Source organism: Kogia breviceps, chromosome 3 (assembly GCF_026419965.1).
Source record: "Kogia breviceps isolate mKogBre1 chromosome 3, mKogBre1 haplotype 1, whole genome shotgun sequence".
In the NCBI taxonomy this organism is placed as follows: domain Eukaryota; kingdom Metazoa; phylum Chordata; class Mammalia; order Artiodactyla; family Physeteridae; genus Kogia; species Kogia breviceps.
This window is the reverse complement of record NC_081312.1, coordinates 68,451,059-68,465,865: the sequence shown is the minus strand read 5'-3', so window position 1 is coordinate 68,465,865 and position 14,807 is coordinate 68,451,059. Positions and strand designations below refer to the sequence as shown.

Genomic DNA, 14,807 nt, shown 5'->3' with positions numbered 1-14,807 from the left:
TAGATTCCACACATAAGTGATAACCTACAGTTTTTGTCTTTCTCTGTCTGACTTAGTTCACTAAGCATAATCCCCTGTAAGTTCATCCATGTTCTTGCAAATGGTGCAATTTCATTTTTTTTTATAGCTGAGTAGTATTCCATTGTATGTATAAACTACACCTTCTTTATCCATTCGTCTGTTGATATGGACACTTGGGTTGCTTCCATATCTTGGCTATTGTAAATAATGCTGCTATGAACATTGGGGTGCATGTATATTTTCAAATTAGTGTTTTCATTTTCATCAGATATATACCCAGGAGTGGAATTTCTGGGTCATTTGTTAGTTCTGTTTTTGGTTTCTTGAGGAATCTCCACACTGTTTTCTGCAGGGACTGCACCAATTTACATTCCCACCATCAGTGTATGAGGGTTCCCTTTTCTCCACATCCTCACCATCTCTTGTTATTTGTGGTCTTTTGGATGATAAACATTCTGACAGGTATGAGGTGATATCTTTGTGGTTTTGATTTGCATTTCTCTGATGATTATCAATGTTGAGCAACTTTTCATGTGCCTGATGGACATTTGGGATTTTTTGTTTTGTTCTAATTAATTAATTTATTTTTTATTATTTATTTGGCAGTGTCAGGTCTTAGTTGCGGCACATAGGATCTTCATTGTGGCACACGGGATCTTTAATTGCAACGTGCAGGTTCTTCATTGCGGCATGCAGGCCTCTCTCTAGCTGTGGTGCTTAGTTGCCCCACGGCATGTGGGATCTTAGTTGTCTGACCAGGAATTGAACCTGCTTCCCTTACATCGGAAGGTGGATTCTTAACCACTGGACCACCAGGGAAGTCCCCTGTTGGGCATTTGTGTGTCTTGTTTGTCTATTCAGGTCTTCTTTCCATTTTTTAATCAGGTTGTTTGTTTTTTTGATATTGAATTATATGAGCTGTTTATGTCTTTTGAATATTAACCCCTTATGAGTTGTATCATTTGCAAATGTTTTCCCCCATTTGGTAGGTTGTCTTTTCATTTTGCTGATGGTTTCCTTTGCTGTGCAATGCTTTGAAGTTTAATTAGATCCCATTTGTTTATTTTTGTTTCTGTTTCCTTTGCCTTAGGAGATAGATCCAAAATAATATTGCTAAGATTTATGTGATAGAGTTTTCTGCCTATGTTTTTTTCTAGGAGTTTTTATGGTTTCAGGTCTTACATTTAGGTCTTTAATCCATTTTGAGTTTATTTTTCTAAGGTTTGAGATAATGTTCTAATCTCATTATTTTACATGTAGCCATCCAGTTTTTCCAGCACCTCTTGCTGAAGAGACTGTCTTTTCTCCATTGTATGTTCTTGCCTCCTTTGTTGTAGATTAATTAACCATAAGTGCATGAGTTTATTTCTGGACTGGGCTCTCTCTTCTGTTCCACTGATCTATGTGTCTGGTTTTTTTGCCATTACCATACCGTTTTGATGACTCTAGCTTTGTAATATAGTCTGAAGTCAGGGTGCATGATACCTCCAGCTCTGTTTGTTTTTTTTTTTTTTCTCAAAATTGTTTTGGCTATTTGGGGTCTCAAATGTTTCCATACAAAGTAATATAATTTAATTATTTAATTCATTAAATAATAGTATGTTTATAGTCACAATCAGTAACAAAATCATTCCTTGTTTTTCTCATTAAAATTTTTTTTCATTCCTCTGATTTCAAAAAATTGGTTTTTGTTCTTCTACTCCATAAATTTATGGAGTAGTGTTTTTCCTGCTTTACTTTTATAGTCCTCAGCAAATTTTGGCTTAAAAACATTCAGTAGTGTTTTACAGTTTTTGTGGGAAAAAGTTCACCTTTCAACAGGTCACACTGAAGTTTTTTCAAGGAAGATTTAGCTCAAGTTTCTTCATTCAGTTATTCATCAAATGTTTATTATATTTAAGGCACTGTGTGAGGCACAAGGGATACTACAATAAATAAGACACCATCCAGATCCTCCAAAGACTCATAGTCTATTAGGAAAGACAGAGAAGTAATTTAAAATAGCAACAAATTAAAATGAGTGCTACTGGTGATAAATATAAGAAGAAATTATAAATTCACATGAAGGATTTAATTAGGCTTAGAGTGATCTAGAAAGTCTACTTAAGGATCAACAATTGTACATGAGTTTGAAAGATGACTGTGCTTGCCAGAAGCAAGAACTCAAGGAAAAAAACATCACAGATCCAGGGCACTGCAAGTACTTTATCATAACGGAACACAGTAAGAAAGTGCGAACAGCAGCAAATGAGACTAGAACAGTAGATGGGGCCAAAAAATAATAATAATGCCCTTGTGAATTATACTTGGTATACAAGTATTATACCTGAATTTTATTCTTTGGATTATGGGAAGTCAGTGCAAGATTTTAAACAGGAGTATTGATCATATCTGAGTTTTTGAAATATCATTCTGCCTGCAGAGAGGAGAAGGATTATATCAGAGGTTGGCAAACTATCTATAGAGGGCCAGATCATAAATATTTTGGGCTTTGTGGACCATGCAGTCTCTGTCACAACTACTCAGCTGTGCTGCTGTGGCATAAAAACAACTGTAAACAACAGGTAAATAAATAAGCATGGCTGTGTTCCAATAAAATATTTTTTTAAATGGGTAACAGACTGGATTTGTCCCATGAGCTATATAGTTTGCCAATCCCTGAATTAGATGATTTGTCCCAAAGCAACAAGATCAGTTAGGAAGTGATTGCAGTAATCCAAAGAGTGATAGTGAGAACTTGAACTGAAGCAGTGGACATGAAATTGCAGAGAAGGACATGATTCCAGAAACATTAAGAAGGTAGAAATGTCAGGACTTGATAACTAATTGGATGTTGTGGCTGAGGGGGCAGAAGTCAGGGAGGACTCCAGAGTTTATAGTTTTATATGATTGGAAAGATCATGTTGCCACCAATAAAAATGGAAAAAATAAAAGGTCAGGAGATTCAGTGATGCAAAGATTTCACCAGGTCATGAGTTATACTTTTTTTAAATTGTTGCAATACAATAAGTATTTTTAATCACAAAATATATAATAAACATGTTTAATATAAAATTATATTTTTTCCACTTAATCTGTAGACTATTTTGTTCTAGGAAATTAAGTCTGCTCACTTAAGCTGTAAATGAACTCTCTCACCAGTCCTGTATTACTTAGGTTCCCTTGATTAACAGAAAACTTTAGACTCTCTTGGCCTAACTTTTTCTTTTCATACTGTTTGAGATAAAGAATACTTCTAGCAGTTTCAAATCTACTAAAAACGTGTGAAAACACTTTCTCCTACACCTTGGAGGCCGTGTTTACACAAAATGCTGAGTTGATGGACCATAAATCTCACCCAGTATGGCAGTTCCCAAGTTCCTATATAACACACTTGATCTCTATTGCTTTAGTATGAATGAGTATCAGATCATGTGAGAGGAGAATATGTGTGGTGTAAAAACTCAGAGGACAGGGTCTTCCCTGGTGGCACAGTGGGTAAGCATCCTCCTGCCAATGCAGGGAACATGGGTTTGATCCCTGGTCTGGGAAGATCCCACATGCCGCAGAGCAACTAAGCCTGTGTGTCACAACTACTGAGCCTGCGCTCTTGAGCCTGTGTGCCACAACTACTGAAGCCCACACACCCTAGAGCCCACACGCTGCAGCTACTGAAGCCCACGTACCTAGAACCCATGCTCTGCAACAAGAGAAGCCACCGTAATGAGAAGCTCACGCACCGCAACAAAGAGTAGCCTCGGCTCACCGCAACTAGAGAAGCCCACGTGCAGCAATGAAGACCCAATGCAGCCAAAAAAATAAATAAAACTTTTTTTTAAAATTGAAAAGAGGGCTTCCCTGGTGGCGCAGTGGTTTAGAGTCCGCCTGCCGATGCAGGCCACATGGGTTTGTGCCCCAGTCTGTGAAGATCCCACATGCTGCGGAGCAGCTGAGCCCGTGAGCCATGGCCGCTGAGCCTGCACGTCTGGAGTCTGCGCTCCACAACAGGAGAGGCCACAGCAGTGAGAGGCCCGCGTACCGCAAAAAAAAAAAAAAATTGAAAAGAAAATAGTACACTTGGTATTAAGAGGGATATGAAAATAAAGTAATAATAATGTTTTTAAAAAATAAATAAAAACAGATAAAACTCAGAAAAAAATAAAGCTCTGGAAAATAAATCATTACCCTATGTATCCTACTTATAGTGACTGTAATTTATAGAAGTCAGTTGTCAGTAACTATAAAGCCAGCTCTCACTGACAGCAGTGAGAGCTGCAGACCAGCCTTCAGTGGGGAACTGCTGAGTAGGCACAGAGGGCACCTGCACACCTTCGGACCGGTCTGCCACTTCAGGTTGAACAGCAGTGAACTCAGGAGCTAGGGCGATCCATTCACCCTGAAATTCCTCCTTGGTCACAGCCTTCTCAGCTGCCACCTGCTCTTCCTTTTCAATCTCTTCAGGATCTCTGTAGAAGTAGAGATCAGGCATGACCTCCCATGGTTGTTCACAGGAGATGGTCCCACGCATGCGCAGAACTTCCCGGGCAAGCATCCACCACATCAAGCCCACTGAGTGAACTCCCTTTTTGTTACATGGGATGGCAATGTCCACATAACACAGAGGAGAGTCTGTGTTACACAGAGCAGTGGTAGGCAGGTTAACATAAGAGGCCTCTGTGAGAGGCTGGTGGTCAGCCCTGGGATCAGTAACCCCCAGAAGTCTTGGCTCCCGGAAGGCTGCCTGGATCTGGTTCGTGAAGGTTCCAGGAGTGAAGCGGCCAGCAATAGGAGTGGCTCCAATGGCAGCAGCAAACTTCAGCGCAGCTCACTCGCCAGTATTCCTGGAGGATATGACACTGACATCAGCTGGGTTTTCAATGGCAACAATGGCATGAGCGGCCAACAGAAGCTTCTCCCAGGTTCTCTTCAGATTTATGATGTAGATGCCATCACTTTTCCTTTTGTAGATGTACTGTTCCATTTGGAAGTCAAGATTGGTGCTACCTAAGTGGGTTCCTGCTGCAAGGAATACGAGGACATCCTCCTCCTTCATTTGCAGGACATCAAGGGCTCCAAACATTGTGAACGTTTCCATTTAAGTTACGATGGGAATCCAGAACAATGCGGTATGGACCCCTGTCTGGGTAGCGGGGAAAGGAACAACGTTTTGTTTTTAGTGGTGTTCTGATATCAGCAAGATTTGGGGAAACAGTCTCCAGTAATTCCAGGTTAACAAACTTTGCCTATTTCCCCCCTTTCCTTTGAAAATCCTGCTGACAGGTAACAATTATCAATTAGTGCACACCGAACTCTAAATAACTGAGAAGAGCATTTCTCAGTCTGTGTTCCTTGGAACACTAGTTTCCATCAATGTTAGTTGTGTTATATGAAATGCTACATGCTCTCTCTTTTTTGAGTGTCAAAAGACACATTTGTATGTTAAAGACTCAGTGAATTTTGCATAGATAAACCTATTTAACATTGTTTAATGAAGTTTTTCCCAAATGTGTATGACTGGAATCACACACACACACACACACACACACACACACTTACTTGTGGGGTTCGGGGGGCAGTTAGTGAAATAGCTAAAAGAGTATTCTGTAGTTTGGAAAATGACCTCTCCCAAAGAAATCAAAACCAGAGCTAAAAGAATAAGACTTCAGGGCTTACCTGGTGGCACAGTGGTTGAGAGTCCGCCTGCCGATGCAGGGGACACAGGTTCGTGCCCCGTTCCAGGAAGATCCCACATGCCGTGGAGTGGCTGGGCCCGTGAGCCATGGCCACTGAGCCTGCGCATCCGGAGCCTGTGCTCCGCAACGGGAGAGGCCACAACAGTGAGAGACCCGCATACCGCAAAAAAAAAGAATGAGACTTCAAGCCTAGAATTTTAGGTGAATGGAGACAGTAGGCATTTTATAGCTCCTAAAATTGTATCAGTAGGCAGTCATTTGTCATTATTCAATATAAAGACCCTGATCAAGGCTATTACTATGTCAGTAATTGTAAAAGGATATGTCCAGTAATTCAGTCCATCTGATTTCCCAGGCCTTGTAAATATCTGCTTCAATGTGGTACACAGAAAAGCTATAGCAGATTGGGCATATTTTGAGCCACAGGCAAAATTTTCTAAGTTCAAGCATTTATTGAATTTTACTTGCCAGTTTTCATGGCATGTGTGATATTTTTAGCTGACTAGTGATAGTCATTCAATCCAACAATATTACACATTTTATATGAGAAATGCGCTAGTATATTGACAAAGACTCTCTCCTTGACCAAACTTTAGTCAGGCTCCCCAGAACTCTCTTCTTATGTAGGTCTAGACCTTTGGACTTCCCTATCTTTATATAACCCAATTTTAGCAAAAACCCTGTTTGGTCAGTTTTGCAGGAATCTCCACCCTCAATATCTGATCAAATTCCTTATTCCTCCATCTTCCCCCAGGGGATATCTGATCACCCTGGCCTACCTTCAGCAAGAATCCTATCAAGTCGGTTTAGCCAAAATTCTCCCTTACCGTTGATGTTTCCTCTAAGTAATTTTCCATCTAGTGACCCCCACCCTGCTCCTTGGTTATAAATCTCTACTTCCCCATATTGTTTTTAGAATTGAGCCCAGTTCTCTATTGTGGTCTCCTTTCCCATATTGCAATAGTTCCTGAATAAAATCTGTTTCTACTGCCTTAAGTACTCTCCATCTCTGGTTTTTCCTTGACAATATGCAAGATTGTAATCATTAATTTGCAGCAAAAAGTAAAGAACACTTGCATTAACTTGGGAAGGCCTTATTAAAAGTGCTAGAGTATGTTGAAAAAGTAGACTGACAGCTTTGAAACACAGAGTCCTCTGTTTATCCATAAAGCAGCTATATGATTGCCACCAGCAATTCTAAGCTTCCTTTATGCGTGAACCTCTGTCTGCCCCTTTAGAGAGTGAGAAAAGGGTTCAGATTCCAGACCCGTTCAATTTTTGGCTCCTCTGCTCAGACTGCCAATTAGAGCATCTTGTGATATGGACATCTGTCCACTGGACTGAGACCAGCTCATTTCACAAAGCAGTTGTCAAATGATAGCAACTTTCTGTGACAACCTGTGTTGGATTCAGACCCATGCCCTTGGAGGTTATGTGGCTTCCTCTCCTATCTCTCAATCCTTTAAATGCCCAGAACTTAGGCACACTAATTTTCAAAGCTAACTAACTATAAAATCAAAGTCATCCTCATTTCCCTTAATTCATGGAAATTTTACTGGTGCTTGCATTTATTGTAGAAAAATGATCTCCTAAGCAAATTTTTATTCTTGAAAATCTTGGCATTTTTCAAGTCATTTTGCAAGAAATGTATATGTTTAACATTGTTTTAGTGAGTGCTTTTTGAGCACCTACTACCTGTTAGGCAGTGTGAAAATGCTACCAGTTTCCCTTTTTGTTCCTGAATATATCTACTGAATAGCTGAGAAATTCATTTTATCTCTTCACTATGACTAGTTTTTTTGTTTGTTTTGTTTGTTTTTGTTTTTAATTTAGTACAGTGCAGGAAAAGAGGAGCAAAAAGTTTTATAAGGGGAAAGGTAATGTTTGAAAGTACGTTAGTTTGAATTTAGTTAATTCCTTTATATATAATTACTTTGAAGAGGAAAAATCATAAGAATAGCTTTATTGTTATATTTTTGCCAGTGGGTGTGTGAAGTGATTTAACTTACAGGTAATGATTATGTAATTGTATTGATACAGGGCATACAGCCTACCAAGCTTAGTGAGTCATCCAAACTGACAAGAGGAGGTGTTAAAATTCTGCCTGCTTCTTTTCTGTTTCATATCCCTGTCTTTACAAAGGAGAGAAGTCTTTCTCACAAGTGAGGGAAGGTGGTGGTAAGTGAGGCATCAAAGCTCCAAGATCACAGATATAAATGCATCAAGACAATGTGTCAATTTCTTGTGGTATAATTTAAAAATTAATTGGGTGGTGGTGAAACTACGCAGCCCAAATGATGACTGTGCCATAAGAGATACAATTCAAATGGCTGTCAAAAGCTACCTACCATTCAGAAATGAAGTTCTAAACTTTACAGAGTGGAATTAAGAGACAAATTAATCTCACTGAACCGTTCCATGTTGTTTGTCCCTGTTTTACCTCTTTAGGACACATTTGTTGCATAAACCCAACCATTTATTTGGACAGGAAAAAGCAACACAAAATGTAAAGGTCTAGTGATAGCACTGTATCCTGAGGTAATTAAAATTTCTATTTTTGCAGCCAATGACCCCTGTAGCCATAGCTGATTAAAAGTACAAAAATTTAGATCTGGAGAATAATTGTGCCAGGGACAATGCTTGACCAAATGTAATTAGCTGAATTTAGATAAATTCTCAATCTGGCTTTCTCTAACTTGAATAGAAAAATCACACACTTCATTGAACATGAATAGATTTGAAAATGAACATTTGGATTATATGTGAGGATATTTTTCCCAGAATAATAGGCCCAAGATTTTTCGATATGCTGAGTGGAAACTCTCTGTTGACCCAAAAACTATATCAGCCTTCTGTTTTCACTCTGTAGTTCTATTTGCTGATTTTTGTTAATATTTATCATAAGAGAAATAGTAGGCAAGGGAAAGCAGGAGAATAATAGATCCAATTAAATCCTTACTCTTTGTTTTTTCAGTGCTTCTTGTTCTTTTTCCTAGGGAGAATTAGAGATAAATGGTATGGTATTATATTTGCTCAGATAGCAATACAAAAATGCCTATTTCCATCATTTTCAGTAATAGACTTTCAAGCTATATTTTCCTCAAACTTGATCCTCATTATTCCAGTAATATTTAAGCTATTAATTTCTCCAGAGAGTGCTTTTTGAAAATGGTAAATTATAAGACAAATCCCCAAATTACATTTTCTTTAATTTACAGTATTGTTCAAGCTCTACCGTTAGCATAAATGAATAGTCTGAGCTGCAGTCTGAAATAAAGCCTTGCGCATTAAACAGTTGGCTTGGAAACGGAAACATTAAGAATATGATTGAAATTTTTTACAGAAGATGAAATAACAGCATGCGTAAAAGCTCATTTATGATAATTCTAACATTTCTGCTTGAGTTATATAAAAGTAACAACATTTACCAAAAAAAAAAAAAAAAAAGGAAGAAAGAAAGAAAGGTGAATGGTTTCACTTCTAACCAATTGCAATGATATCAATTTTGCCCTTAGTGAAAAGTGATTTTCACAGTTATATAAATTTCATTTTTTTCTAAGTTGTACGTTTACCCTCTTGAAGGAAGAAAAAAGGCTTTTCAAAACAGAAGTCAATTGAGCAAGTTGTCGTGTTTGATGTCTAAAATGCAGTCATATTACAAACACGCTACAATAGCAATAAATACAGTCAAAGAGCATGTTACCCTGAAAGACATTGAGGTCTACAAAGGTCTAGAAACATCAGTACAGTTATCTTATTATAAAAAGACATTAATTATGCTAATGTGCAATGAAATCATATGAAATTTCTCCCAGAATCGAAAGGTATATTTTAAATCACTTGTTTAGGCAATCTCGTTTCACCCTAATAGTTATATCTGTTTGCTTTATTTTTGTTTTTCCTTTGTTATGGGTGGAGGTTTGAGAAAGGAAGATAGAAAATACTTTTAATAAAATTATGAAGAAAGCTGGTCTTCTTAAAGATATTGATAATCTGATGAATTGCCAACGATAACCATCTGAGGTCTAAGCAAGCATTTGTAATTCTTCAAATGAAAAACTTTAAATTCACTCAGACTAAGAAAATCACTTCCTCCATCTAGTGGTAACTGATTGCAATTTCTCCCAAATTCTAAAATACATTTCAGCTTCTTAAAAATGTCATTTTGTTCTTATACCCATGCTTGTGTCGGATCATTGTACTTATGCGGAAAATTAAGCTAAATTTTGTTAGTTTTCTGAAAGACTTTACTACTGTCTGAAGAGATATGGCATTACTATCTGCAATATTCCACTCTTAAGCCAAAATAAGTAAAGCATAGTCCCTGTTTACAATCTAGTCAGGGAGACCTGACATATATGGATAAAAGGGGGGGGATGGATAAAAGAGAGCACTTACTAATTATCAAATGGGTGATAAAGGTAGATACTATTGTACAAGAACTCTGAGGAAGGTGTGGTTTTTGATGGTCACCATTGATTGGAAAAGGCTTTTCATCATGGGATGATGGAATACATGGAACTGAAATGGCCTTTAAAGAGATGGTAGGAATTACATAACCAATTAATAGGCAAATTTTAAGGGTTTTGAACAGAAAACTGACATACTGAGCTTTGGGAAGATCCTCTGGCATTGGTGTGTAGGATAGTTTGATGTGGGCAGAGAACTTATTATATATATTTGAACCCATATTTTCCCCCAGCACAAGCATTACTAAAACATCTGTTGCCCTGGTTACATGGTACTTTGTTCCTCACCTCTCTGCGCACATAATACTTCCTTATAGGATGTTATAAGTCTAGAATTAGCTCTATGATAATTTAGACTCATATAAGTGATCCCTTCAAAAAATATTCATAAGCATGTCTAAAATGTAGGTTTAGTAAGTATATCTTCCTCAACACTGATGTCCATTCCAACTGCATTTATATTTGGGATTCAGACCTCACAATGATAGTAGTAATCATTAAAATTTCCGTTTGTTGAGGATAATATTCCAGGCACTAAGTTAGGTGCATTTGTTCAGTGACTACTTCCTGAGTGCTTATTATGTGCCAGGTGGGTTGTTAGTAATTCTTAGGGTAATCTAATGAGTTAGTTATATTCTTCCAATTTTACAGATGAGAAAACTAAAGATTAAAGGGGTTAAGTATCATTCCCATAGTTGATAGCTAGTATATCTTTGATTTCAACCCAGATCTCTCTGATTCAGTAAGATGTGTCAAAGGTGGAACTGAAGAAGTATTTGGCCAGGATGCAAGATTTCTGAATGCCTGTATCTCATTCTTTCATAGCAATACCTTTCTTTTCCCTCCTCTTCCCTCCATCCAAACTACCCTAGCCCCCTTGCAAGGGTTATAGACACAGAGCCCAAAGCCAGGTAAATGTGACTTCCTTATTACTATAAAACTTTTATTCAAAGCCTCAGAGTATGAACTAAGCAGGAACCAGTAGCCAAGTCCCTTTTCATAGCGTGGTGTTTCTCAAACTCTCTTCCTAAGAAACAGTTTAAAAGATGTTACTTCATTTGCCATATTAAAGTATCCTGTGACCAAAAATATCATGGAATTACTGAATTGTATATTTTCCTCTTGGTGTTTAAAAATGCACATTAACAGATTAAGAACTGAGAAGTCCCACAGGAAAAGAAAGATTAGGTAAGTATGCTTAAGACAGTTTTTGTCAAATTTGTTTGACCAAAAATTCTCTTACCATAAAACTAATAATTCACTGCAGAACAGTGTCCCATGTCCCAGCTATCACAATGACAGACTTAAGCAAGCTAAAAATATGCTAAAAATAAATTCCCTCCAATCTTCCACTGGAATTAATGTAGCTCCTTCAGCACCTAGAAAATTGAGTTTCTCTGACCCAAACATTTCATGTGCTCATTTTTCGTAAATGCCAGTGATGCAGCATGGTGCATAAAGAATATGACTGCAAGCCTCACACTCACAAAAAAATTACAAAACACACTTCCAGGGTAAATTTGACCACTGCTTCAGCAATCTACAGTGTAATAATCAATTACTTGGGCTTCCCTGGTGGCGCAGTGGTTGAGAGTCCGCCTGCCGATGCAGGGGACACGGGTTCGTGCCCCGGTCCTAGAGGATCCCACGTGCCGCGGAGCGGCTGGGCCCGTGAACCATGGCCGCTGAGCCTGCGCGTCCAGAGCCTGTGCTCCGCAACAGGAGAGGCCACAGCAGTGAGAGGCCCACGTACCGAAAAAAAAAAAAAAAAAAAAAAGAATCAATTACTTTTCAATAGCATTCCCCCAAAAAAACCAATGAAATCAAATCAAGAAATACTGAAATCTAGAACCCTGTGATTCTTAACCAGCCATAAACTATAACAAAGAAAACAGAAGAGAGGAAAAGAAAAGCTTCTTGGTTTCAGCTTCACTAGGATGCCAGTCAATCCATGTCATTTGTCTCAAGTCTCCCATCTGTGAACTTAAATTTTACTTGGGAGAAAGAGCCCATGAGGTTAACTGTGACCCTAGAGTTCCATATCCTGAGGAGAGAGGGGAACAGATGGGAAATCTATCATTTATGCACACTGCTGCACTGCCACTCTCAGAGAGTACTTGAAGCACTCCTGTTTTCTTTCAAATTTTAGAAATTGCATTTTGGGCACTACCACTCATAAAGTCTTCTCTGAAGCCCCATTCTCCACCTACCATCTATCCTGTCTATCTAAAACCTCAAATTTTCTCTTTCTACCTCTCTTTGGTCCCTGCATTCCTAGCACCCGAGTCTGAATTGACAGTGGTCTCCCTCTAGGAAACAGCTTCTGTGCTTTCTTACGAGCAAAGAGCACCACATTTATATCATGCAGTTCACACAGTCCTAATCTCCTGTACTTCCTCCTGTGTTTCTTCTCCTCAGTGAGATACCACAATGTGATGGCCTAGGGCTGCCAAGAGGCTGCTGCCGCTGCCTTCTCCTCTTAAATTCCTCAGGCCAGTCCTTCCATCTTCTTAGCAGAGGAAGCCCTTTTTTTCCCCACATTTGCCCCACCTGAAAAGAATCGCTCAACAGTTTTCTGAACTGGACCTGCTGGTGATGATGCAGCTTAAAGGGTCTACTGATATATAATATCCATGTTCTCATAATACAACCTAGACCTGAATCGCTGTTTTCACCTGAAGTCCATAACAGAAGTCATCTGGAGAAAGCAGATAGATCCCCCAAAAATGAAAGAGAGAAGCCTAAGAAGAACTTCACGCTTTCAAGCTTACGAAAATATTTGTCAGGTTGCCTGGAGAAACAAACATCTTTGTGGCGAGAAACTCTAGAAGGAATTTATCATGAGAGTATTTTTATTTACCATTATTTGGCAACTAATGAACAGTGCTTTGATTCTTATTTTGTAGGAAATACAAAAAGAGCTGATGAGGTTCTCAGCTTTAAAAGACATGGTCTCCCACCTTCCATAATTTATTTTGATACTTATATGTGTCCTACAGTATTTGCTGCTAACACTGCATAATGAGTAGCAAGCTCAAAGTTACAATAAATTATGCATAATGTAGTCTCTTGGAAGGTCTATAAATACAGTGTGAAGTGTTCAGCTTGTTATTTGATGCAACATCTGAAATCAGATTGCTTTGATGCAAATGTTTATCTCAATATTATAATTGTGGCGTGAATTCTGAATTTATTTTGTTTGTAAAGAACATTTTATTAATTAGTTACACTAGTCTCAATGGTATTCGATTTTTCTAAAGGCACCAGTGTTAAAACTTCTGCAAATATAAAATAATAACTCATTTTTAAAAGAAGAGAAGTTTTATTAAGTGATTTTAAAAATACCATTTGGAGAATATAAGTACTCCCAGGGGGTATATTTTCTGAACATTTCTAGGCATTGAGGAATTTACTAATTTTATTATTTATTGTTTCTCATTATCATCCCTGTAATTTCTTTTGACAAAATCAGTATACAAGGATCTTATCTTTGTGTTCAGTTGTTATGAACTAAAATATCCAAGAAATTTTCCTTTATGTTCTGATAAAATTATCTGTAATTCTTGCTTCTCTTCCATTCAAATATATTGTCAAACTATTGATTGGGATGAATCTTTGTATAGGACAATATTGCCTTCATTTGTTCCCATTTAAGGGTATGACTTTCAAGAATGAAATTGAACTTTATGTATGAAATTTATTTGAGACTGAATTTAAGGTAAGATTATTTCAAAAGATTTGGGTTTTCCTCTAAAAAATATCTGTGGGGACTATAACCTAGAAGTACTTTTAAAAAAAATTCTCACCTTGGATTTTGTGGGGGAGGGCACATAGATAGTAGGAATTCCTGCTCCACAACCCCACTCTCAAGATCTCTTGTGTCAGTTCAGGTCTTCCAAAAGTCAAATGCCCAAACAGGATTAGACACATAAGAAATTTATGGGAAAAATAAACAAAAACACCTGGGGGATGAGAACAGGGGTAAATGGGGAGAGCCTTCAGAACATATTATCAGAAGATTTCAGATTATAGTGTCATTCTGAGAAAGCCTTGGCCAAAACAATGGTGTGTCCCTGAGCAACAGTTGACCTTAGAGGAGTCCCATGTTCTGCAGAAATAGCTCAGCTCTAGTACCTCTGCCAAGCTCAGTCATTGACTAAAAGCACCTCTTCGGGAGTGTGACCTCATCATATACGCCACAGTGGATCCAAAGGTGCAGCAGGTGGAGGCTATCAGTCAACTAAGCACCTAAACAACAGATTCTCTTGAAGGGAGATCTGAGAGGTGCACCTCCATGGGCACTTCACAAGTGCTGGAGAGAGTATTTTTTCTTATTTCATCATGATGGTGTCTCCTTAATTTGAATGGAAGAGCATCTATGCCACCTTCAGAAATTTTAGAGTTGTCATCTCAGCATTATCATGGGAGCCCTATGAGGTCCCCATAATGGATGTGAAAAATCAAGAAATGAAACAGAAACAGGAGCTGTCTTGAAAAGTCAGTGCTCAACCCGTAGGCCAGTTCATGATATTGGTGAAAGCAGGGGAAGACAGAGACAATGCTATAGGGCAGATGTAGGCGATTACCACCTCATGCTAGGACACACGAAACAGCTAGGAATTATTGTTGAACCAGGAAGGAACAA

At 38.3% G+C, this 14,807-nt stretch overlaps 1 pseudogene; it reads right to left on the bottom strand.

Moving 5' to 3' along the window:
- Window positions 1-4,231: 4,231 nt before the first annotated feature.
- On the bottom strand, window positions 4,232-5,080 carry LOC131752826 (small ribosomal subunit protein uS2 pseudogene; annotated as a pseudogene).
- Window positions 5,081-14,807: the final 9,727 nt, after the last annotated feature.